The sequence below is a fragment of the Pinus tabuliformis genome, chromosome 1_2 (genome assembly GCF_031772625.1).
Source record: "Pinus tabuliformis cultivar Carrire ecotype Pingquan chromosome 1_2, CPIR1, whole genome shotgun sequence".
Classification (NCBI taxonomy): domain Eukaryota; kingdom Viridiplantae; phylum Streptophyta; class Pinopsida; order Pinales; family Pinaceae; genus Pinus; species Pinus tabuliformis.
Window position 1 is genome coordinate 950,142,033 of NC_142298.1, and position 21,972 is coordinate 950,164,004.

Sequence of the window (21,972 nt, forward strand, 5' to 3'; positions counted from 1 at the left end):
ATTGCTTAGTTGAGTGAAAGAAAAATATATTAATGTAATCATTATTATATACTAGTGAGTGTACAGAGTTTTCATGTAGCAGGTGAAGAGTTTTTATTATTAAATTTATTTAAATTAAAAATCAAAAAATAATTAAAATATCTTTCTTCTTGACTTTGTGACGAAGGACAACTATCAATTCACTCAATTTGACTTGTGATCTTGCCTTTCCTCGGCATTAAATCAAAAGAAAATTTACGAGAAATGACTTGTACCTAAACCATTATAACCAAATCCACGACCAGAAGTTTATAAAAATCCCGACAGTAAGACTATTTTAATTTGACAGCACACCTGCAACATCCTCAGTGCCAATAGCGCGCTGACGTTTTGACAGAGCAGGTATTCCATTCAATATTACAAATCAAAGATATGGAGACATTTCGTGGAGCAGGTATCCCCACGACATGCTGCATGTACCCGAACCTATACCTTGTTCACTGCAATAAACTAACTCCCAGACGTGTTGGGTTGTTAAGGTTCCAGCCATAGAAATGACAGCATGTATCTCTGCTCTTCTCAAATTCGTTAATTGAATATAACTTGAAGGAAAATACACCAGTTCGGAAAAATTATGGAGCGCCCTACATCAGAAGGAGCCCATATTCTTAAGGAATCAGACTCGGCGTCATCTGTATGGGGATGGAGAAAAAAAGTTGCAGTCTTTGATTTCATTATGAGGATATTCGGCATAATTGCGACGCTGGCTGCAGCGATCGCCATGGGCACAGCAGACGAAAAGCTTCCTTTCTTCACGCAGTTCTTCCAATTTGAGGCCAAATATAGCGACTCGCCAGCCTTCACGTATCCATTAAAACGTATCCAATTTCTTTCCTAGTTGGAAAAATCCTTTTCTCAGTTTGAGACGAGTTTGTTCATACTCGGACTATACTTTCATTTCAGTTTTAAACCTAACTGAAATATTTTGTTAGATTGTATGCAGGTATTTTGTCATAGCTAATGCCATAGCAGCAGGATACTTAATACTATCTCTACCAATTTCAATATTCAATATGATCAGACCCCATGTAGAGGCCTCGAATCTTATTCTCATCTGATGCGGTAAATATAAATCATCTATCTAGAAGAGTTCTTAGCGAAAATCACATCAAAATTTATTTGTTGACGTTTTCGAACCAACGAGTGTGGTTCATCGTCATGGCAAGTTGAAAAACAAGATAGAGAAGCAAGTTGAAAAACAAGATAGAGAAAGCAAATCATCCGGCAGCTATATTTCACTGGGCAACTAGACTGCGTCGAAGACTACTAATAAACAGCTATATTTCACTGAACAACAAGACCAAAGAATAGAGAAAGGAAAAAAAAAAATAGTTAATTAATTTGTAAGTTAGTTTAGTTATATTTATTATCATATTTGAATAAACAAAATGCTAGTAATTAATTATTAAAAGTATAAATCAATAATCTATTAATTATAAAGTGTATCACAATTGTCTATAATGCGACTTTTTGGAAGCCTTTACGGTGGGTTTTTCGGGTCAAAATCCGGCAGCAATTTATTGGAATCGCAAGTTTGATAGCTAGTTTCTGCACAATCAAAGCATCACATGGGTTTTTCAAGGTGCTGAATCCAAATATGCAGTTAAAAACCCATTTTAACTGCAACAAATCAAGATTTAACCTCAATTTCTTTGGTGTCACTGGAATCTCCAAAAAGTCGCATTATAGACAACTCCATCTGATAATCTCAAATTAGGAATAAATTCCATAATAAAATAAACCCTAAAAATCTCCAAAATACATTAAAAAAATGGCATTGTCTCCAGATTGGAGCACTGCTTTGCTTGCTTTTTAGGAGTATTTAGGAACCCACAGTCAGAAAAATGATGGCACTGTTTTCCTATTGGCTAATTGCTTTAATTAGTTGACTGCTTTGTTTGTTTTTCCAAAATATTTCAAAATTAGACAGACATTGATTGCTTTGCTTGTTTTCCCAGAATATTTCAAAATTAGACAGACATTGATTCCACAATTGTGAGATATTCCTCAAATCTACACTCAATTAAGATAAAAAAACGGCTATATTTGACTGGGCAACAAGATCAAAGAATAAAAAAGAAAAAAAATAATTAATTAATTTATTTATAATTTAATTTAGTTATATTTATTATCATATTTGAATAAACAAAATGGTAGTAATTAATTATTAAAAATATAAATCAGTAATCTATTAATTATTAAGAATATGAATCAATAATCTAATAATCTCAAATTAAGAATAAATTCCATAATAAAATAGACCCTAAAAATCTCCAAAATACATAAAAATGGCATTGTCTCCGGATTGGCTCACTGCTTTGCTTGCTTTTTAGGGATGTTTAAGAACCCACAGTCAGAAAAAGGATGGCACTGTTTTCCTATTGGCTAATTGCTTTAATTGGTTGACTGCTTTGCTTGTTTTCCCAGGATATTTCAAAATCAGACCGACATTGACTCCACAACTGTGAGATATTCCCCAAATCTACACTAAGTTAAGATAAACTTTTTGCAACACCAAAACCAATCAGTGGAAAAACAAGTTTAATTTTAGTGGAAAAACAAGTTTAATTTCAAAATTTATGCAGTGCCGAATACGAGGCAGCAATTCATTAAACACAATGACACCTGGAAAGTAACTCATTTTCTGTTTAAATGAGCCTACACAACACAATACAATTCAGCTATATTAAAGTGCCATACTCAACACATTGGTTCTGTCATCCAACTGATTCACACACACGGACTGTTTGCAACAATCAAACCAGCGTTGCATGAAACACAAATAACTCTGGCAATGCAGAATTCTAAGCCTTCGAGACTCGACCTTGGTTTCTACTTTCAAGACCAATTACATAAAGACTCACGATCAGCTGGTCATGAGAATGAAATAAGATGCGCCGGTAATTAACTGGACATTTTATTTGCAGAAATACAGATTCTGCCAACAAAATATATACACAATAAATAGAAAATCGCAAATTTCATTTTGCAGGCCATATCAAGTGACTGAAATATAGCAACTGTGATGTAGTTCTTATTCCTACCATAAGAGAGAGAAGGAACATTACCATTGGTTGTTCACTGGCTTTTATCCTGTCACCCAGGGTATCTGTTCCTTCCCGAGATTTCCTATTCTCATATGTTGCAAATGCAGGGTAGAAGGCCAAATCACCACCCCTTACTCATGTTTCTGCGACAGTGGCTACCACTCATGAATGTACAAGCAGCCCACGAGCTTCAGCCCAAGGCTGTAAGAACGACGATGCTCTTCATTATCATATTACTTTCTGCATAGAAATAACAACTCAAAAATCGACGAGAAAAAGATGGTGCAGAAAAAAAAACTCGAAAATAGACGGGAAAAAGACGTGTACCAAAATTCTAAGGCTCTGAAAGGAAATGATGTGTCCACCAACATGAGGACATTTGATGTTAACAAGACTGTTCAGCAGCAAGAACAGCGAAGGAAACAACAAAACCTTAGATTTATCAATAGAAACAAGGTTTGGCTAACCACTAATCGAGCGGTTCTACATTGCAGTTTGAAAGAGCGAGAAATTTCCGAAACAAGATATGAATATTGTGATTGTTATCCATGTTACTGTTCAATATGAATATTGTTCAATATGAACATTGTGATTGTTATCCATGTTATTGTTCAAACAAGTAGGGGTAACAATGTATCAATAGCTTATTGTCACTTTAGCTAAAGCTCTTTGCTCTTTACATACTTTCACAGATAGGAGGAGTCCTAATATGAGAAGAATCACTTGGAGAGATAGATCAATGGTAGGATGTATAGTGATTCCAAAACATATACACAAGAGAGGCTCAAATTATAAGCTTACCTGTTTAGAAGCAATATGTATGGCTCTCTAAGAAGGGGTAAGAGGATGCTCGGGTCTAGGTTTGAGAAGTATGTTTTGATAAGGGGTGCCCTAAACCAAAAAATCCTAGAAGAATAAGGTTTCTAAGCAATCCTTGTGAAGTTGGAGTTACAAAGTTACGGGACCACAAAGAAGCCCTAGTGGACCCAAACAAGGTGAAGGGTTTGGGGTTGAAAAACAAACTAATGGACTTGACCAAGTTACGGATGAGAAGAGGATCAAAGGAATTAGATTTCTCTTGAAATTTGAATGCAATCATCCTAATGAAGGTACTAATCCAAGGAAACCTAGGAAGAAAAATGGTCTTTGAGCTAGGGTTTGCAATATCTTGAGATGCCACGGTCAGATTAACCTCAAATTTGGAGGACCTCTTAAGAAGACCCCAATGCAGTTCTTGACAGTTTTTCAAGGATTTTTGACTGCTAGAAATAATTTCGTGTGATGCCTTAGGAGACCTACTAGGGTTAGGCCTTAGAAAAGGAGAAGAGGTGAGAAAAGTTTTCTTTTGATGATCACCTAGGACTACACCAGTGCTTAGCTTATTGGGGGAATGAATTCTAATGAGATCAATGTTTAGCGAGGCTTATTCCCAACGAAGGAGTCTTCCAATAACTTTGTATGGCTCTTGAAGCTGCAACTAGGTCACTAGTAGAATTTACACTTCTTATTGTTGCAATTGATGAATTATCAAGGCAAATCTTGAGTCTTCATGTACCCCTAGGACATCAATTCACCATACTTGACAATAATCATATGAAAAATCCCTCAGAAAGATAATATTAGCAACTTTGCATTAACATTAGGGTAGCTTCACCAACTTCATGAACGAAAATACTTCATAGACCATCACATGAGACAAAGTACAAGATAAAACATGAAAAATAGTACTCACACATATAGTGAAATTATTCCAATCATCAAAGTGCAAGAAAATCGAAGCTCGAAGACAAGAATTAAGCTCTTCCAAACATCAAAATGCATTAATAATCCAATTCATCCATCAATATGGATAGTGAAATTTCCAGAAGAAACAATGATCCAAATCTGAGTGATGATCATCACATCAATATATATCCTCCCTAAGGGGTTCAATTTCCCTAATTATGCCTAATAATTCCCCAACTAATAAAATAATGTGAAAAAATAACATCCCTTGGTGATAAGCCCATCAAAATAGCTCCATAATACAATTATAAGCCTCCCAAGAGGGAAAATAATAGATACAATGGATCGAAGGGCCATTGAAGGGGCCAAATAGAGTCAAATGTGTGCCAAGATGGATAAATGAGTTTGAAACATAGTGATTAGGGAGTTGGCCCCTTCATATCCAAGAAAACAACCTATGGTGCCCCCAAGTGGCTGTGAGGGCACAAAACATCATCATCGGTCTCCAAATGGATCGAACAAAGCTATATCCCAACTGTAAGGGCTAGAAGAATGGTTCGATCCATCCCATTGTCTTTCGTGGTGAGACACATCCTCATCTAGGCCCTAGATCAATTGTCAAGTATGGTACAAGAGTGGAGCAGGTAGGGAAAGGTGGTCCAGGTGCATCATCATCATCCAGAATGTGGAACATGGGCAAGCAATAGATGGAACTGAAAGATCCCATGAAGTGGCAATCTTCTCTGAGATATGGTGGAGACCCATGACTCTAAACGCTCACCCTACAAATGCTAATTGTTAGGACTCAGAATTGACCTATTTTGACCTCATATTTTTGCCTTAATATTATCCTTTTCAGTCATAAGCTGTAAGCTTTTGATTACATAATGACTTATCACCCCAAGGTATGAAGTGACTTTCCGCATATCTATATGTTTAATTGTTCATAGCATATTCGTGAGTATCTTTATATTTATCTTGGAAAAGCTGATTAAATTGTCTTAAGCCTGGAGGAATTATAAGTTATAGTTGTTGTGACACCAGAAACAACAACTACACAGTTGCTGCAACACCAGAAACAGCAACTACGCAGTTGCTGCAACACCAGAAGCAGCAACTACGCAGTTGCTACAGTCAGCAACAGCAACCATCTAAAGCAGGCTATTTTGCAACAGCTGGAAATAACAATCGGCTACTATCTGAAGAACGCTGACGCAGCACGATCTACAGTTATCTAAAGCGGGTAGAACACAGTTACCACTGCTTAAATCAGGAACAGCATGGGGATACGACAAAGGAATGTGAAGATCCCAAGAAGATGGTCGAAGACAGTTACCAGCTGTGTAATAGCCAGCACTTAAGAAAGAATATATTGTTATACTGTTGTAACAGCGATCTGTAACTTCTATTTTTGATCAAATGAGTTAACTGAATGAACTGTAATGATCTATTGTAATAGATGTCTCCTCTATAAAGAGGAGACATCTACATTAGAAGGGGGTTAATGTGTAATCTGTAAGGGAGATTTTGAGAGACATCAGCAAGTCTGAACTTTATTGTACTTGAGTCTTTTGGCAGATGAATAAAGAATCGTTCTGAGCATTTAATCTCATCTTCGTGTTCTGGGGAATCTTGTGAGAGGGACTGGGCCCACCTTCCTCACAAGATTCACCCATTTACTTTTCTGTTAAAGTGTGTAAGTGTGTGATAGTTTCTTTCCGCTGGTACTCTGTTTGGATTCTGTAGCATTACCTCTGGTATTTCCGCTTTGCTAGTACTCTGTTTCATTCATTGCTTGAAATTGTGCAAGGATATTTCACCGGTGAATTTAAGTGCAGTGTCTGTTAGCAATCTGGTTACAGAGGCATGTGCTGAACGTCCTCACCTGGAGGATAGGGTCCTGATCCTCTGCCAACACAGCATCCATCATTTCACTTTTCAAATTTGTAATCTTAATTAATTACTTTCATTTTAACAGTACAGTGATAACTTAGCGTAAGGATTACATATACTACAGCTTTTTAATGCTTTTAGGAGTAAGTACATACAGTACGCGGTAGCCTTTGTAATAAAAAGACTTTCCCAGGTTGACAATTAATGTGGTACTTGAATGTTTAATCCATAAACAATTCAACTAGCCAACATTTTGGCGCCGTTGCCGGGGAAGGCAACTAGAGATTTCTAAAAGCATTAATGATTTCTTTCTGAGAATAACAGATGCATGAGAGGACGCAAGAAACCTAATTTCACAGGCGGCAAAGGAGGAAGAAAGACTTATATCGACGAAATCATCTCAAAGGCCGAAACATCACAGAGGACGAGTTCCCGGAGACCTCAGATCCAATACTCCTCACAAACAGACCGATAGACGGAGGAAGTAATAGGACCTGAAAGGAAGTTGGAAGTACCAGAGTACACTGAGGAACCGGTAGAAGAACCTGAAGAAACAGAAGACACAGAAGATAAAGCAAGTGATTCAGGAAAAAGACCAATGGAGGATAACAGAATAGAAGGAAGAGGGGAAAACTCGCTCTCTACCCTGGAATTCCCTATTGGGGAGCTCCCGAGAGGAACAACCCCCATGAAAAACATTCCACTCTCGGCATTACCCAACTTTCATGGGTTATCCTCTGAAGACCCGGATGAATTCCTCTTTGAATTCGACATACTATGTAGAAGTTATGATTATATAAGTCCTAATCAAAAGCTAAAACTGTTTCCAGCAACACTAAAAGGGAATGCGTTGAGGTGGTTTATGAGCTTAGGAGCTCAGGCAATCACCACCTGGGACCAGATGAAAGAAGGATTTCTGGCCAAATATCAAGACTACTGCCGGACAAGAGAAAGGAAGGAAGAATTGTTTAAAATGGTTCAGAAAGAGGACGAGAATTTGGAAGATTTCGTGGAAAGATTACAGTATAATCTACAGCGGTCTGATCATCCTAATATGAGTAAAGATATATTGAAGACCATATTGCTGAAACGGGTAAGAGATGAATGCCTGGACATGTTGAACATGCTTGGAAAAGGGGACATTTCCAAAGAACCCTTTGATGAAATTATTAATCTCTGCATGAGATGTTCAAGGGGAGCAACAGGCAGATCAAAAAGCAGAGATAATGTGTATTCAAGAGTTCAGAAGTCAGCCAGTGGAGGAGCAACAAGAGCTGAAATAGGTAACTTATTAGAAGAATTTAAAACTGAGATGCTAAGTTCTTTTGCTTCACAAATTGATGCTCTGCAGGTTAAGAAGAAACAGGCGGAAGCAGAAGCTGCTCTGGCAATTTTCTGTTCCAAATGCAGAGAAAAACATCCACTCAGAGAATGCCCACTGGATAAGATACCTATCTGCACAATCTGCGAGAAGGACCATGAAACACAGCAATGCCCCTCTCTGCCTGGAATCAAAGCAGCACTGCAGTCAACTGAAGAAGAAGCTGAAGCAGTGTACCTGATGACACAGAGGAGGCAATGGCCACAAAGACAAGGTATGAGCTCTAACACATCATTCAATCGTTGGAATAATAACTCTCCTTTTCAAACAAACTACCCACCCATGAACCAAATGCAGTACCCACCCTTTAATACAATGAATTTTCCACTTATGCAGCAAACAAATCTTCCTTTTCCTGATCCTACTATATGGAATCCTTGGGATCCCCAGCAACCGTATTTTAATCAATGGAACCCAAACTGGGCAGCCCAACAGATACCATTTCCTCAACAACAACAATCTCTTTCCTTACCATCTAATACTCCTCCGAATAACCAGGCAATGAGACCACAGCTGCCTGTACAACCTAACCCCAATCCAAATAATAATAAAGCCTTGCAAGTTATTGACATTCAAAATCAGCCTATCTCTCCCCTGCAATGTAATGATATTCACCTTCGCTCAGGGAGAATTTTTGAACCCATTATAGATGATATTACTGACTCTGACAAAGAAGAGGCTAGAAAAGAGAAACCAGCTAACAATAATGCTGAAACAGCAGAATCATCACCTAACAATAATGATCAAACAATAGATCCGCCATTCCCTGAACGGCTGACTCTCACTAAAACACCTGAACAACCTACCTTTAACCTTTTAGGAGAGCTACAAAACTTGTATGTCAAAATCCCATTATTGCAAGCACTAAGGGATGTTCCTATTTATGCTAGAACTATTAGAGACATTTGTATAAAAAAGCCTGGAAGGAAGGCTAAAGATCCCCTCACAGTTCATGTGATGGGGGAATTAACTACCTTAATGACTGAAAAAGATTATCCTGTGAAGTATGGTGACCCTGGTCACCCTACAGTAACAGTCCAGGTCGGAAAAACCTTTATCTCTAAAGTCCTAGTAGATTTAGGAGCCGCAATAAATATTATGACACTCGAAACAGCACAATTGCTCCAGCTAAAAAACTTTATCAGGGAAACTCCAACTATCTTAGAGTTAGCTGACCGTTCTACGATTAAACCTGAAGGGGTCATTGAAGACCTTATAATCTCTGTAGAATCCTGGAATTACCCGGTTGACTTTGTGGTGTTATAAACTAAAAGAAAGTTGGGGGGTCATCCGTTGATTCTAGGGAGACCTTGGTTGGCTACAGCAGATGCTTTCATCAGCTGTAGATCTGGATCAATGACCATCTCTAATGGACAGGAAACTAAGCAGCTTACCCTCTATCCTCATGCCACACCCATGATTAATAGTGACAATTCTGTATGGGTAGACTATGAGGATGAGGAGACCCAACCTATATTAACTATTGGACAAGCTTTGACTTTTAAGGACTCCACCGAAGATGAATTAATCAGCAGCTTTATTTCTGAACCCTCTTCGGTCAGCCCTGAAACATATAATCACTTCACTACAATCTTAGAATCTGAATCCCAGCAAAACATGAAAGATGAAAACTTATTTCAGACGGTAGTACAGGTAGCCCTTCCAAAAGTACAACAATCGAAATTGAACCTGGTAAAACATTAAATATAAATCCTGACTTGACTGATAATGAAAAACAGAAATTAATAAAGTTACTCCAAGAAAATAAAGAGGCATTTGCATGGGACTACACAGACATGAAAGGGATCTCTCCTGAACTATGCACTCACCGTATTTATATTAAGGAGGGATCCCGACCAGTCTGTCAACCCCAGCGAAGAATGAACCCCAACCTTAGAGAAATTGTCAAGGAGGAACTTCAAAAACTCTTAAATGCAGGATTTATATACCCCATATCTGATAGTGAGTGGGTTTCCCCACTTGTAATTGTACCAAAGAAAAATGGGAAATGGAGAGTATGTGTGGATTACAAAGCATTGAATAAAGCCACCCAAAAAGACAATTTCCATTTACCATTTATCGATCAGGTATTGGATAATTTAGCAGGAAAGAAATTCTTTTCATTCTTGGATGGGTTTAGTGGATATAATTAGATCAAGATTGCACCCCAGGACCAGGACAAAACCACATTTACCAGCCCATGGGGAACCTTTGCTTATAGAGTACTTCCATTTGGGCTGTGTAACGCTCCAGCAACATTTCAAAGAGCGGTAATAGGGATCTTTTCTGATATGTTAAATGATTCATTGGAAATTTTTATGGATGACTTTACTCCCTATGGAGTGACCTTTGAGGATGCACTGCAAAATCTTGAAAAAGTACTTAAGCGGTGTATAGAAGCACACCTTGCTTTAAGCAATGAAAAGTGCCATATGATGATGAATCAAGGTATTGTGTTGGGTCACTTTGTTTCATTTTTAGGGATTCAAGTCGATCCAGCTAAAATACAGGTAATTCAGAACCTCCCTATCCCAAAAACACAAATGGATGTAAGAAGCTTTCTAGGACATGCCGGATATTATAGAAGATTCATTAAGGACTTTTCCAAAATAGCTTCTCCTCTATTTGTGTTGTTAATGAAAAATGCTGAATTCAAGTGGACTGATGATTGTGAAAATGCATTCAATAAACTTAAACATCAGTTGTTCGCAGCTCCTATTTTGAGAGGACCTGATTGGGCATTACCCTTTCACATCTCCTCTGATGCCTCAGACATAGTAATTGGAGTTGTCTTGGGTCAGGAAGAAAACAGTCTCCCCTATGCCATCTATTTTATCAGCAAGAACATGACACCAGCTGAGCTAAATTATACAGTTACCAAGAAGGAATTTCTAGCAGTTATTTATGCTATTAACAAATTTAGACATTATATTACTGGCTACACTACCTTTGTGCATACTAATCACTCGACCATTAAGTATTTAATGAATAAATCAGTTACAAATGCCCGAGTCACCAGATGGTTATTACTGTTGCAGGAATTTGACATCACAATTGTAGATAGGCCAGGTAAAGAAAATGTAGTTGCTGATTTCCTTTCTCGTTTAAAAACTGATGAAAATGCTCCAGTAGATGATTCTTTTCCTGACGAGTATTTATTTGCAGTATCTGCTCACTCACCTTGGTATGCAGACATTTCCAATTATCTAGTTGCAGGAAAATTACCATCACACCTATCACACAGGGAAAGAAGAAAGATCATCCAGCAAAGTGCTAGGTACAGATGGATAAGCGGGTGTCTATTCCACACAGGAATAGATCAAGAAATCCGGAGATGCATTGGGGAAGACGAGATTTATGATATACTGAAAGCTTGTCACGATGGTCCTTGTGGAGGACATTTTGCAGATAAAAGAACAACTCACAAGGTACTTAGAATGGGTTATTACTGGCCATCACTTTTTAAAGATGCTAGAAAATATGTGAAGGCTTGTGACAGTTGTCAAAGAATGGACCAGCCCAACCATAGGGATGAAATGCCACTCAATCCCCAGGTAACTCTTGAACTCTTTGAGAAATGGGCATTAGATTTCGTAGGTCCCATTAATCCTCCATCTAATCAAAGAGTTTATATTTTAGTATGCACAGATTACATGACTAAATGGGTAGAGGCCAAAGCACTCATTAAAGCTAATGAAGAAGCGGTACTAACATTCTTATTTGAAGAAATCTTTGTTAGATTTGGACTACCCAGAGAATTAGTCACTGATGGAGGACCTCCTTTCAATTCTCATGGCTTTAAAGATATGCTCCAAAAATATCATATCAAGCATAAAATGACCACACCATACCACCCCCAAGCAAATGGGCAGGTGGAAAGTACTAACAAGGTCATAGAAGCTATCTTAACAAAAACGATAAAGGAGAATAGAAGGGACTAGTTTCAGAGGTTGCCCGAGGCTCTATGGGCCTATAGAACCACTTGGAGGAATACAACAGGCTTTTCACCCTATGAATTAGTTTTTGGAAAGAATGCTATTTTTCCTGTAGAGTTTGAGATTAAAACCTTAAGAACTGCCTTAGCTGTTAACTTTGATTTAACTGATGCACAGACAGCTAGGTTGTAGCAGCTGCAGGAATTGGATGAGAAAAGACTGGATGCCGTCCATCAAACAACTATGATACAGCAACAAAGAAGCAGATGGCACGACAGAACCATCAAGCAAAAGCAGTTCCAGAAAGGTAACTGGGCTCTACTTTATGATTCACGTTCGAGAATTTTCAAGGGAAGCTGAGAACAAGATGGTTAGGGCCGTACGAAGTGGATACTATCTTCCCAAATGGAACAGTTAGACTTTTAACAATTGATGGAAGCAGAACACCGCTATTAGTGAATGGCTATCGACTTCGGCTATATCAGCGGCCGGTTTCCAAAGAGACTTTTAAAGCCACTTGCATGGCAATAAAACAGTATTTTTTTCCAGGGGAACTTGCTGTCCCTCAAAGCACTTGAGTTTCTATTATTTATGTAATTTTTTTTAGGTTAGATATTCTTTTTTTAAGAAACGAATAAATCCTGCCAAGGATTGCGATATTACATTTCAGCATTTTGCAGATTTTGGCCCGGGAAGTAGCTGAGAACAAAAGTTTCAAAGGAATTATTTTGCGGACTCGGAACTCCTGTTGCTGCAACACCATTTCCCTGTTGCTGCAACACCATTTCCCCGTTGCTGCAACACCACTCCTGTTGTTGCAACACCATTTCCCTGTTGCTGCAACACCATTTCCCCGTTGCTGCAACACCATTCCCTGTTACTGCAATATCATTCCGCGTTGCTGCAACACCATTCCCCGTTGCTACAACACCACTCTCGTTGCTACAACACCATTCTCTGTTGCTGCAACACCATTCCTATTGCTACAGCACAATTCCCGTTTTTACAAATGCCTCACATCATTCCCTGTTGCCACATCAGCAATTTTCCGTGGCTGCAACACCAATCCCGGTGCTACAACATCACTTCCGATCACAGAGTATCTTTCCCAGCAGATTACTTCATGTACGAAAACGCCAGTCTTACCACTTCAGCCCCAAGGAACAAATTTTGATAAAACATACCACTCCTTGTGATGATTATAGCACCCTACTATCACTTCCCGTCATTATCATTACAAATTACCGGTATTCCCATGCTTGTAGATCCGCGGTAATCATTATGATCCAGCACAAGACAAGACAAGACTTTTTGACGCAGCAATCAAAAAGGTAAAATACGAAGGTACGCATGATTATGTATGGACACTAAATGATAGGTAATGCGGAGAAGTTGATAGGACTATTAAATCATTGTACTTCCAATCATATCATTGACACGTAGGGGGGGGGATTACCAAAGAAACTCTCATAATGACATACCACGCCAACTACCGCCACCCTTAACTCTCCCGGTAATATGTAAAAGCCACCCTATCATAGCATGTTACCATTTGCGACGTTCTACTCTGAACTGAAATTGGAAGCTCGGCTCTGAACTCTGAAAGTTACTGAAACAACAGCTATGGGAGGAACCCTCATTACTCATGAGCCTGGCTCAACAACAGTCCTTGAACTCTTTCTGGAGATTTATCAAATTTTCTTACAAGCGGGTTGGATAGAGTACTTCAGGAGACTTCCGGACTTTGACGAGCAACAAGTCCTTGAATTCGCATGCAATTTAACAGAAGGATTCACGGTTGTCCAGGGAATTCAAGTTCCAGTCACAGAGGAAATCATAGCCGAAGTTACCAGGCTACCAACTAATGGCACACGATGGTTCAGCAGAAAGCACCTGATTCTTAATGCGCAGAAGGATTTTCTCCGACCAGGAGAGCATGTAGAGACCAAAGGCAGAGGCGTAGCACTTCGGTCGTTACCTCAACCGTGGCCGAAAGTCGCTGAATTTGTCAAGCAATATCTGACGTGCGAAGGCCGCTACCAGGTAATTTACCAGCACGACTTTGTCCTGTTAAATCATCTAAGAAATGGTCAGTTAATAAACATGCCATATTATCTATTGGGTTGTCTCCAAAATATGTCACGATATGCTGTGAAAGCGAAGCATCCACTAGTTTCCTTAAAACACCACCGCTTAGCCCAATTACTGATTAATAGAGCCCTCGCTCTAAATAACCCTCCACCCCCCATTAATCCCCATCAGGAGGCACAAATTCCACAGCCGGAGCATGAAATTCCTCACCAAGAAGAGGGAATTCTTCACCAAGCTGAGGACATACCTCAGCAAGATGAAGAACTTCCTCAGCAAACGGAGGATATGCCTGAACAAACCCCCTTGGAAAACCCTCAGCAAGCAGAGCACATTCCTAAACAAATCCAGCAAACACCCCCGCAAGATGCTGAGAAAGCCACAAGGACAACCCCATCTCCCAAAGGAATCAATCCTTCCATCCCCATATTAGGTATCTCTACTAATGACTCCGATGACAATATCCCCATTACCCTGCTTAAAAGAAAAAGGCAGCAGGAAAAGAAATCCTCGTCGAAAAGAAGGAGAACCAGGGTTTCAGCTAAGGCACATGCTACTCCGGCTACTGTCCCTATCCTAAAGAAAGCTAGCCTAAAGAGAAAAATGCCTGAATTCCCTGCTTCTCTACCAAAAAGAAGAACTCGGTCATCGGTAGTAGCTAAATCTCCCAATTCCCCCAGTTCACCGCCCATCACTATAAAGATCCGTACTCCCACCAGTCCCCAAAATTCCTCTCCTTCACCCTCGGAAGCAGAGATGTAGAGCGTTCATAGCTTCGTGACATCATACTTTAAGGCAACTGACACACAAGAACCAGCTACCGACACCCAAGATAATAGTGACCAAGTGGCTGCAACACAAGAAACAGCCACTACCCCAGGCGACACACAAGAACCACTTGTGGGGAATACTGATCAGAATGATGAAACACAACCTCTGCCTCCATTGGAATCTACTGCTCTGCAGGACCAGCCTACCATACCTGCCCTACAGGAAGAAATTGAATTCCTGAAATCTCAGATTCAGGACTATCAGGAGGAAATAATAAGGGTTAAGGAAGCATATCAGAAGGAATTCAGCCTGCATGTTTTAGCACGAGTAGCATCTGCAGCAGAAAAAAGTAAGGATAATGAATATGTGTGCACCAATTGTGGTGAAATATACACTCGGGCAGGATATAAGGTAGTGACAGAGCTAATGAAGGAAGCATCTGATGTTGTTGATGAAACGAAAGAACCTGCTATTATACAGATGGAAACGCCGCAATCCTCTGATGAAATAAAGGAACCTGTTGTCACACAAGAACCAACAGGTACTCCAGAAGAAGTGCAGACAGAAGACCCTGTTGTCACACAAGAACCAACAGGCTCTTCAGAGAAGATGCAGGACCAAACTGAAGGACTTACTGACACACAAGAACCAGTAAGTTCCCCAGAAACTGCACAAGACAAAGCTGAAGGGCTTACTGACACACAAGAACCAGTAAGTTCCCCAGAAACTGCACAGGTGCAAACAGAAGAACTTACTGCTACACAAGAACCAGTAAGTTCTCCAGAGATTGCGCAAGAACAAGCAGAAGGGCTTGCTGATACACAAGAACCAGCAAGTTCCCCAGAAATTATGTAGGAAGAAATAAGGAATGAGAAAGAGGAGAATACAGACTCACCCTGGCCTACCCAAGTTACTATGGAAGAAATTGTTGCACAAGAATCAGGAAATGTAGAAGAAAACACAGACTTACCCCGGCCTACCCAAAGTACTATGGAAGAAGTAGTTGCACAAGAAAATCAGGAAAAAGGTATGGACTTACCCCGGCCTACCCAAACTGTTATGGAGGAAAAAGAAATAGTTTCAGGAAGGAATGAAGAAAAATCAGACTCACCCAGCTCTATTCAAATTGCCAAAGAAGCAGAAAAAGAAGAAGAAAATCAGGAAGCAGAAAAAGAAGAAGAAAATCAGGAAAAAGAAGAAGAAGAAGGAAATGAGGAAAAAGGCACAGACTCACCCCGGCCCACCCAAATCACCATGGAACAAAATGAATCAGCACAACAGGAAGAAGAGACACTAACCAGAAATGAAGAAAAAGATGTTGGATCATCCCAGACTATTCCTACAGAGCAGGTTATCCTTGTGGATGCCTTTACACACACAGAGCTTCCCTCCGTTACTGATGTATGCACAGAAACAGATAGCTTTGAAACATTGAAGGGACAGTGGTGGAGGGAATATGAGCAGTCGCAAGGCAAGGCATTCGAGCAACAAAAAGGGATCTGGTTTAGTCACGCATACAAGAACTGGGAAGCACTGGAACAGTGCAGAGCCCAGTACAAGGAGATCAAAGAACTAAAATCCAGATTAACCCAGATGTTTGAATTGTTTCAAAGACTACTTGCCACAATGCAACCTTCTTTTAATTATGCAACATTTCTAAGGGAAAGACTCACATTTTTGCAGATAAAGGCTGTCAAAGAAGGTAGACCTCATCAGGTAGTCACGTCAGAACAGTTTATGCAAACCTTTGCAAAGGCACCTAAAAACGATCAACATTTGTTATGCGAGCTCTATCTCCATAATGAAGCCATGTTCGAGGAAAGAAATATGAATATGATACCTGTAGTCGGCGACATACAGTTGAGAGCCTTTATCTCCTTTTTAGCTAATCAACTTACATGGCAGAACGCCTTTGTTTCAGCTCAGCATAATGAACAGAATTGTCTGCTGTGGATTAGAGCTGAGCCGCAGAACGCAGCCACCTTTATTGCACAACACCTGAGCATGGTAAGTGATCCTGAAATGAAGGACCATGTTAAGCAACTGCAAACAATGGTCCTGAAAGACTGTCAGCATTATGTAAAGACTAAGGCATCCTTGGCTGTTAAAGCAAACAAACTGTTTTGGGAGAACTGCCCCAAGGAGAGGCAGGAATACCACCCTTATAATCCACCTAATTTGCAGGTGGCACTCTCAAGGGTACCTGATTATGTTAATTGCATGCAGCACTGTGCTGAAAATTGGATGGGTTACAGATTTAGATTTCCACTTTTATGGCTGTCTGGTGAACAGTATAAAGGACAGTTTGGATTGTCCAGCAGGGAAGAAGCAGTAGCATGGAGACAGATACAGACTGCCTGTGGATTCAGAAAGAAGTTTGATGCCACTGCCTATAACTATTGTCTCAGTAATCTACATTGTTCATCCCAGTACTCCGACTCAGACTCAGAGTAGCCATTGCATGGGGACATGTAATCTCTTCAGTTGGGGGGGATGTTAGGACTCAGAATTGACCTATTTTGACCTCATATTTTTGCCTTAATATTATCCTTTTCAGTCATAAGTTGTAAGCTTTTGATTACATAATGACTTATCACCCCAAGGTACGAAGTGACTTTCCACATATCTATATGTTTAATTGTTCATAGCATATTCGTGAGTATCTTTATATTTATCTTGGAAAAGCTGATTAAATTGTCTTAAGCCTGCAGGAATTATAAGTTATAGTTGCTGTGACACCAGAAACAGCAACTACACAGTTGCTGCAACACCAGAAACAACAACTACGCAGTTGCTGCAACACCAGAAGCAGCAACTACGCAGTTGCTACAGTCAGCAACAACAACCATCTAAAGCAGGCTATTTTGCAACAGCTGGAAATAACAACCGGCTACTATCTGAAGAACGCTGACGCGGCACGATCTACAGTTATCTAACGTGGGTAGAACACAGTTACCACTGCTTAAATCAGGAACAGCATGGGGAAACGGCAAAGGAATGTGAAGATCCCAAGAAGATGGTCGAAGACAGTTACCAGCTGTGTAACAGCCAGCACTTAAGAAAGAATATATTGTTATACTGTTGTAACAACGATCTGTAACTTTTATTTTTGATCAAATGAGTTAACTGAATGAACTGTAATGATCTATTGTAATAGATGTCTCCTCTATAAAGAGGAGACATCTACATTAGAAGGGGAGTGTGTAATCTGTAAGGGAGATTTTGAGAGACATCAGCAAGTCTGAACTTTATTGTACTTGAGTCTTTTGGCAGATGAATAAAGAATCGTTTTGAGCCTTTAATCTCATCTTCGTGTTCTGGGGAATCTTGTTAGAGGGACTGGGCCCACCTTCCTCACAAGATTCACCCATTTACTTTTCTGTTAAAGTGTGTAAGTGTGTGATAGTTTCTTTCCGCTTGTACTCTGTTTGGATTCTGTAGCATTACCTCTGGTATTTCCGCTTTGCTAGTACTCTGTTTCATTCATTGCTTGAAATTGTGCAAGGATATTTCACCGGTGAATTTGAGTGCAGTGTGTGTTAGCAATCTGGTTACAGAGGTAGGTGCTGAACGTCCTCACCTGGAGGATAGGGTCCTGATCCTTTGCCAACAGAGCATCCATCATTTCACTTTTCAGATTTGTAATCTTAATTAATTACTTTCATTTTAACAGTACAGTGATAACTTAGCGTAAGGATTACGTATACTACAGCTTTTTAATGCTTTTAGGAGTAAGTACATACAGTACGCGGTAGCCTTTGTAATAAAAATACTTTCCCAGGTTGACAATTAATGTGGTACTTGAATGTTTAATCCATAAACAATTCAACTAGCCAACACTAATATAACCCTCTCAAGGGCTTGGACTCCATATAGAGAGACCAAACCCAAGATGAAGACCAACCTACAATATTTTATAAGATCTAATGTGTCCCCTCACCTTCCAATACAACAAATTATTAGTGTATTTAAGTAAATGAGCATGGGAAGGGGCTAATATTTGTAGATGGGCTAATTTTCCATGATTTTTCCAAAAAAAGATTCGCCAATTTCCATTTTTTATAAAAATGATTCGCCCAAATTTTATAATATAAAATTATTTTACCTTAAAAATAACCAACATTATATAGAGAGTATATATAAAATCATTATAAATTTTAATAATTTTACAAATACATCAATAAACATTTTATACTTTATATATTAGGGACTAGTGAGATTCACCAATGTTTTTAAACTTCAAGATAATTTTCCATCCTTAAAATTTTCCCTGTAAATGAGTTTACAAATCATGGAACCAAGTGGGCACTCATGGTGGCATACCCTTTCATAGTGGGCTTTAGAATATAAAAGTGACTCCAAGTTCAAGAAGAAGGTTATCCAAAGACCCTATAATGTGGTTTTAGCCTCTAAGGGAGTAACTTGTCCATGGTACATCGAACAAATGTTAAGGGGTGTGTGATATAATGGTGGAATGGAATGGGGCATCAGGGGAAGGCTCCAAGTATTTGATTTCATTATGAGAATATTTGGCATAGTGACGACGCTGGCTGCAGCGATCGCCATGGGCACAGCAGACGAAAAGCTTCCTTTCTTCACGCAGTTCTTCCAAGTTGAGGCCAAATATAGCGACTTGCCAGCCTTCACGTATCCAATAAAACCTATCCAGTTTTCTTTTCTCAGTTTGAGATGAGTTTGTTCATACTCAGACTATACTTTCATTTCAGTTTTAAACCTAACTGAAATATTTTGTTAGATTGTATGTAGGTATATTGTGATAGCTAATGCCATAGCAGCAGGATACTTAATACTATCTCTACCCATTTCAATATTCATATGATCAGACCCCATGTAGAGGCCTTGAAGCCTATTCTCATCATCTTTGACGTGGTAAATATAAATTATCTATCTAGTTAATCTAATTTTTTTAATATATTATTTAGCAGTTAGATGAGAAGGGAGAGAAGCAGTGCTAGAGTATTATACTAGATTCCATTATAAAATTCATGAAAATTAGTTCTTATCCTAGCAATGTTCATTTTATTTTAATACTAATTTTTAAAATTGAATTGATCATCTCTTTATAAGATCTTAATTTCCTTTTAATTAAAATTTTTACATCTATAATTTAAAAATAATAATAATTTTTAAATTTTTTTATATCTATAATCTAAAAATTACAATAATTTTTTAATATATTCTTTTTATGAAAAATGATATTATTTAATAAATTGACCATCGATTGATAAATTCATATACCAATGGTTTAATTTTAGTGTGAAAACATGGCATTTATATATCCACCTTGTTACAGGTGATGGCCGTTGTGGATACGTCAGAGCCTCCGCAGCAGCTGCTATTGTGGATGTGGTTCGCTGGGGAGACTCTCGAGCCAATTGGTTTTCTTTCTGTCAGCAGTTCAGTTCATTCTGTGAGCGTGTCAGTGATGTATTGATTGCTTCTTCCGGTGCAGCCGTCATATTTGTTCTCCTCGTTGAATTTAATTCGTCTGCTCTATATAGGCGTGGACCTTAAAATTACTGGCCAACTTGTGTTATAGACATTTTTGTGCCTTGCATCACTGAGCATGAAATGTCAATAATCAAGGGATCCAAAGTCCCTAAACATGTTGTTCCTACCCCTAGAGGAACAAGGCCAGCAAACCACAGCAATTCACTGAAGTTCTCCACCTGAAAACACTCAAAAACAGGCCAATTCTGGATCATGTCAACTGCTCCACTGTCTACCTGCATTGAATGTCAACTGCAACAAAGGCTACCTGCACTGAGCGTAACTGGACAAGTGGCAGGCTCATTTCTCAATGTGTCAATGCCTAGGAAGCTTCCAAAATGACACTTGGATAAGGGAATTCGACTGGTGATGAGTAAGAGGTTCCAAATCTCCAAGTGGAAGCAAGAACCTCCAAGTGGACTCAAGAACTGAGAGAGGGAGAGGACACTAGTCACTTCTCAAGCTGACTCATCCTCTCTCCAAAACTCCTATATATAGATCTCTCCTCAATGAGATCAGGAGGCTGGAATGTTTTGATTGCAAAGAATTGTTGTTGGTTTGTGGTTGGATCATTGGGTGTTTATGCTTTGAAAAGGGGCTGAAGAAGGAATTCCATTCTGCTGGGAAGGAGATGCTGGGTTGGAGCCCTATGGGTTGTATCTCTTCCTAAACCTTGTTATCAATCAATAAAGCTTCTTGGTTCTTTCCTATATGCTGGTGTATATTGTATGATTTGCATTAGTATATTTGATTTACTTCTAATCCTGAATCATTTATGAATATGTATATTTGCCTTTGTGTTGTGTCCTTCTCTTGTCGCAAGTAGTTGTTCTCTTGTCACAGGTAGCTGTTCTCTTGTGATCTCGTGGGAATCAAGTAGCTGTTCTCTTGAGCAAGCGAGGAGGCATGTAGTTGTGGACACCCGAATAGGAGAGGATCTAGATTGAGGGACAACCGGAAGATAACGGTAAGTCTACCAATCTCCTCTCTTTCACATTTCATAAAGGAAGAAACCGAAGTAGTTGTATTCGTTTGTTGCTAAGGTACTGTCACACCTTAGGTGGATAGGATCATCCTGCATAGGCATTTTTCCCGACAACAAATTGGCGACTCCGCTGGGGAACATTTGTTTTAGTCATTTTGTTTGTGTTTATATCATTGTTTACTTCATAGACTCAACGGCAACAATCGAACTGCTTTGCAAAGTAGAATGTTGCTGCCTTGATCCTGTACTGGATTTTTGTCTATGATCTCAACAATGGACTCACAAATGACTTGATGATCCTTTGTGATAGTCTTTAGTACCCTCTCAAAGCATCCCTCTGTTTATACCTTGCTTGTGTTTCTGATTTGGCCTGAAACAGTTGATTTTTGAGCATTTTATGACCCGGAATCCAAGAGAAACGAGAGTTTCTCCTTTCAGCGCAGACACTGTGAAGGCAGTCTGCATTTCAACGCAGGTCCCGTGAAGGCTACCTGCGCTGAATGTCAAACTGACAGTGTTGGGCTTGCGCTGAACCAGTGTGGCCTTGTGCAGCTGGGGTTCTTTGCTGTCTTTTTCCCTGTTTTGATCTCTGTTTTT

At 39.3% G+C, this 21,972-nt stretch overlaps 1 pseudogene across 1 annotated transcript; it reads left to right on the forward strand.

Moving 5' to 3' along the window:
- The first annotated feature begins 517 nt into the window (after positions 1-517).
- Positions 518-20,414, forward strand: LOC149209106 (casparian strip membrane protein 1 pseudogene; annotated as a pseudogene). Its single transcript, XR_016253079.1, has 3 exons — positions 518-843; positions 983-1,095; positions 20,194-20,414. The product of XR_016253079.1 is annotated as a casparian strip membrane protein 1 pseudogene (transcript).
- The last annotated feature ends 1,558 nt before the right edge of the window (positions 20,415-21,972 follow it).